The following is a 5,410-nucleotide window of genomic DNA, read 5'->3' as shown; positions in this document are numbered from 1 at the left end:
GCGAGCAGGGCTCGTCTCACGCCGCTGGCGCAGCTCGCCTTCCTCGTCATCCCATGCGAGAAAAGGAGTGTCAGGCTCGTAGTCGTCCACCCCCACATCCTCAACGAGGTCACTCGTCATTGATAGCATGCGCGGAGTGCGTCGTTTGTGCTCATCGAGACTAGGATATAAATCCCCCGGTGCCGCGGACGCACTGTTCGACATTGCACCGCGCGCGGGAGACGAAGCTGGGCTCTGCCCGTGTTCGCTGTCACAACCAGCGAGACTTGGTGACTTCAGTGTCGTTGACACAGGGCTCACTGAGCAGGGAAGTCGTTTTATTCCAACGAACCAAGCCGCAGTGTCTAGCGGACACGCGAGCCTCGTAGAGGCAATAATCGATTGGAACTGTAAATATCTTAATGGGGGGGTGTAACGGGGTTACGCGTACCCTGGTAACAGGGGTGTGTGTCACACAAGATGGGTATAGTGTGACTGCACCCAAACAAGAATACGTTTTGTGGCTAGGTAGCCAGTTGTTATGCATGTATTTAGATTTTCCTATATATTTAGGAAAATCTACATATTTAAAATTAGGCGGCTTTGCCGCAGATTAAAATAAATAAAAAGAAGTTTTGCTTTTTAAACGAAAGAGTTAAGTAGCCTTGGCTTAAGGCGATAATTACTCTTGGAGTAAGCGGATTGCGATCTGCTAACTCGTATTTGTTCTAAGTATAGAACAAAAGGTTGGTGACTTAAATTACGCTTCCTCTAAGCGCAACGCTACGGCAGCCCCGCTGCATATTTTCAGTTGTTGGTGATAATCGGTTGGTCATCGGCTTTAATATGATTAACACCTGTAATGAAGTCAATTGTATGTTGTAAGAACTTATTGAATAGAAGGTAAAGACCAAAGTGAAGATATTTAGGTCCTTAGTTTGCTTACCTGTGCTGCTTTTACGGCTATCCCTCTAGATTCTTTTAGAAGCTTCTACAAGCAGTCTCATTTATCTAAACTAATAAGCGACTATTATCATATCCGTAATTACGTCCTATTTAACAGTCGTGACCGACTTGCTTAAACCGTCGTATGAAATCGCGGCCATATAATCGCCTTATCGGGCCATTCAGCGGCGCAATCTTAACACTCCCACTCACCGCTAGTAATGGTTATGCTTGGTTGCTGACTTGGTCTTGATTCCGGAAGCCTCACGCAAATACTGCAGCAACTTGGTTCTGAGTGCTTTCGTCGGCATATCCGCAAGCTGATACTTCGTGTCAATATCCTCAATCTTCAATCGTCCTTTTTGCACGTTCACACAAATGAAGTGGTTAAAATCATCATGTTTCGTTCTTGCATGATATCCGACGTAATTGGCCAATGCGGTTGCTCCTTGATTATCTTCCCACATCTTCGTGCCTTCAACTTGCTCGTGACCCGTGTCCTTGAGCATTGCTCGTGTCCAACGAACTTCCTGTGTGCAAAGACTGGGGGCCATATACTCAGCATCAGCTGAGCTGACAGCAACAGTTCGCTGGTCCTTCGACTTGAATGCTACGGGTGCATTTGCGATAATAATCCCACTCCTGATACTGAACGTCTGTCATCGGTGTTGCTGCTCCAATCTGCACCCAAGTACGCCTTGACTTTAACGCTCTCACTGCCTCAGTAGACGATTTCGGTTTGGCGCGTAGTTTTCGGATAGCGTAATACGCAAACAACCGCGCTCCAATGTTGCAGCCCAGGGTTCTCCAAAAAAATGTGATAGCTGCGTGACCACGTACGCAATGTCCGGTCGAGTGTATGCCGTGATCTCAATAGGCAACCAGTCAAAGATCGATATGGCTTCTTGCGCAGTATCAAACGCTCTTCTTCCGTTGTGGGTGGCTGTGATGACGGCAACTTCAATCCTGATGCACACGGGTTATCTACGCACTGGGTATCTTGTTGACGAAGTCGACTGACCTCGTCGTCGATATATCGGGTCTGCTTGATCATACGCATCCCAGCTGACCTGTCGTGGCAGATTTCCATGCCCAAAATAAACTTTACCTTGCCCAATTCTTTCCTTCGAAAGCATTCTTGAGCACTTCCTTTACCTGATTGATCTCCTTGCTAGTTCTTGCTGTAATAATCATATCATCCACATAGAGTCCAACGTAGACGAAATCTTCTTGGGAGCTCGTGACATCAAATCAGTGGTTCGCTCCGCAGCTCTTGAAGCCATTCGCCGCATAAACATGATGTATTGTCTTGTTCCAAGCACTTGCTACGTGCTTCAATCCGTAAATGTCTTGTTCTGACACACGTAATCTTGAGCGTTGTCGACACCAAGCGAGACTTCCATAAAAACGTCGTCTGTCAACACGCTGTTGAGAAAAGCCGTTTCGACATCCAGCTGTTCCATTTGATAGTCGCATTCCGCGCATACTACGCGAATTATCCGGATCGAATTCATGTTGGCAACCGGGAATAAGTCCTAGAAAAATCGACGCCATACTTTTGCTTGAAACCTTTCGCGACCAGTTGTGCCTTGTACCGCACGATAGTGCCATTTTGGTCACGCTTCTTCGCAAGAACTCTTCGTGATCAGATTGTGCGGCTGATCTTACCTCGTGGCTTCAATGTCCACGCTTGATTCTATTCATGAGAGCAAAGCTCAGTCACACCACTTTTCTGCCTCGTCGCTTGCCGTTGCTTGAGCATCCGTAGGTGGTAAGTCGGTGTCGTCGTCAACGCTCGCGGCGTAAACAAGAACAGCATCTGCACTGAGTTCGTCTTCATCAATCCTAGCACGCTTTAGAGTCGGTGGGCCATCACTGCCTTGTCTTGACTCTTCATCATCTGAGCTGTTCCTTAATATCAGCACCGGCTCACGTCTTCCTCTTGCTCTTATCGCCCCAGGTCACAACACCAGACATTTTTCTTGCTTAATTTGAGACACTGGACGGTACTCCCCTATCTCCTGTTTCTGGAAGAGCGCTCAGAAGGAATTAGCTGATGTACATCGACGATCGGCGATCGCTCGATATCGCTCATTTCGACATCCATAACTGGCTCTTCCGTTGCCTCCATGGGGTTGTCCATCATTGGCTGTATTTCCACTTGATGCTGAATTTTGATTTCAGCATTGTCCTTGATTTCTTAAACAATTGTTTCTGGCTTAGTGCTTGAGTGTCGCAGACGTCATCGATTTCATGCTCATCCAGCTTCACAGAGCGGATCACTTTAACCTTGGCGTTCTACAAGTCAAACAAGCGATAGCCTCTGAAATTTTCCGCGTAGCCGAGAAACGTACACTTGAAACTCTGGGCTCCAACTTAGTTATTTTTACATTGCCGACATGAGCGTAACCTTGCGAGTCAAATACGCGCATATGACCCATTTAGGGCTGCACCTTGAAAGCCAATTCGTTTGGCGTGATATCAGGATGGGTTGTACTGGGGGAGCGGTTGAATAGGTAAACCGCCGTATTCACCGCTACCGCCCACCATTCTGTTAGAACGGCCTTGTAAAGCAGCATACTGAGGGCCTTCTCCGTGATTGTCCTGTTCATACGTTCTATCACTGCGTTTTGCTGAGGGCTGTATGGAACGGATCGCTGGTGCATGATGACACTTTGCTGACATATGTCAGTCGTTCCCTTGTTTACAAACTCTATTCCGTTGTCGGATCGCAAACCCTTCAGACGTGGACCCCATTGAATTTCAAAAAACGTCTTAGATTTTTTAAAGTTGCCAGTCAATTCATTCTTGCTCTTGGTCCTAAATATCGCCACATACCTTTAAAATCATTCACAAACGTTAAATGTACTTGGCACCACCCTTCAATGGAGTCCTCATTGGCCCATGACTTCTGTGTGCACACGCTCGAGAACACGCATCGTCTTTTTCATTGAATGTTAAGGAAATGTGGTGACTGTCTGTTTGCCCTTCAAAATTCCTACACATAACGTTTCCGTATCTTGCTTTTTTAGTGGGATCCTCTTCTTTGAGCGCTGCGTCTTGACCAGCGCATTCTTGCTTGGGTGTCTCACGCGAGCATGCCACTGACTTTCGCCCCCGGATTACTCCACGAGGCGTGCTTTTTCTTACTTATAGTCAAGCATATATGCCTTTCTGATATTGTATTTGCTTGATATTTGCTCCAGATGACGCATGACGAACTCGAGAACTCCACATTCATGCCACGCTCTACAAGCTTGCCGACTGACAGTATACTTCTGTCAAGTCCTGGAATGTACAGAATCTCAATCATGCAAATAGACTTTCCGTCCAAATATGTCAGTTTCAATGTGCCAGCTTCTTTGACGATCAACTTCTTTTCGTCTGCAATTGTCACTCCAACGCTTGCTTCAAGGCCCTTGTAATCAAACAAGTCCTTTCTGTGCGGGTTCATGTGGGAAGTCGCTTCACTGTCGATCTACCGTCCTGCTGATCTTCCTTCACCGAAAGCAAAACCGCATCGTCGCTGCTGAATGGCTTCCCGGCCGGGCACTCCCGCTTCATGTTTCTAAAATGTCACAGTTGAAGCATTTGCCTTTAAACCCACCGTAATTCCTTGGAACACCATCCTTTCGTCCGTTATCCCTTCAGTCTTTGAAACTTCTAGCGCATCCATTTACGCGAAACGACTTCTACGTGACTTCCTTCCTCTGTAGCTTCTCTGATTCTTGAGCAGCTTTTCAATGACCTCGATCAGTGTTATGTCCTTTGCATTCTCAACAATCGACGAAATTCCTACTCCGACGGCGGAGTACTCAGAAGTACCACCACTCGGCTACCGCCTCCCCCGTAGTCTGGAGTTCTACTACCAGCTCGACGAAAGAGTCTAGATTTTCTGCTATGCTTGTACCACTTTTCATTTTGAAATCGTAGAGTCGACGCGTCATCATCACACGATTGTGAAGCGTCGAGCGATCGTAGAGATGAGGGAGGGTCTCTCAGGCCTCTATGGCACGCGTAGCCGGCCGGATCTTGGTCTGGTGTTTAATCTCGACACCCTTCGCAATGATGCCAAGCGCCATAGCGTCTACCTCATTTTTAACTCCCAGTGGTAATAGTTACCACTCCCAGGGAGGACTTTCGTTTTCTTGCTGGTCATGGCGAAAATCCTTGATTAAATGCGCAAATCACCTATAAGAAGCCTATATTTTTTCATAGAAAATATCCTTTTTGCTGCTTGAATAATATACAATTTGCTTTTAAATGGCGATTGAAATAGGGCGTCATTGCATCTGTGTGAATGAAAAGCGTTCGCATCAGTACGAGCGTCTTAGTAACAAACAAACGGCAAATTTAACAGCTGGACTATCTCGGCTAAGAACACGACCTGGTTCCGGGAGTCAAATACTGCGTAACACGCCAATGGCCCTGCCCAAGGAGCAGTGCGACGTCATTGACCCCTTTTCCGTGCGAAACACGACGCAGG

The sequence above is a fragment of the Plasmopara halstedii genome (genome assembly GCF_900000015.1).
Source record: "Plasmopara halstedii genome assembly, contig: Scaffold_555, whole genome shotgun sequence".
In the NCBI taxonomy this organism is placed as follows: domain Eukaryota; phylum Oomycota; class Peronosporomycetes; order Peronosporales; family Peronosporaceae; genus Plasmopara; species Plasmopara halstedii.
The sequence above is the reverse complement of the archived record's forward strand: the minus strand, read 5'-3'. Positions refer to the sequence as shown.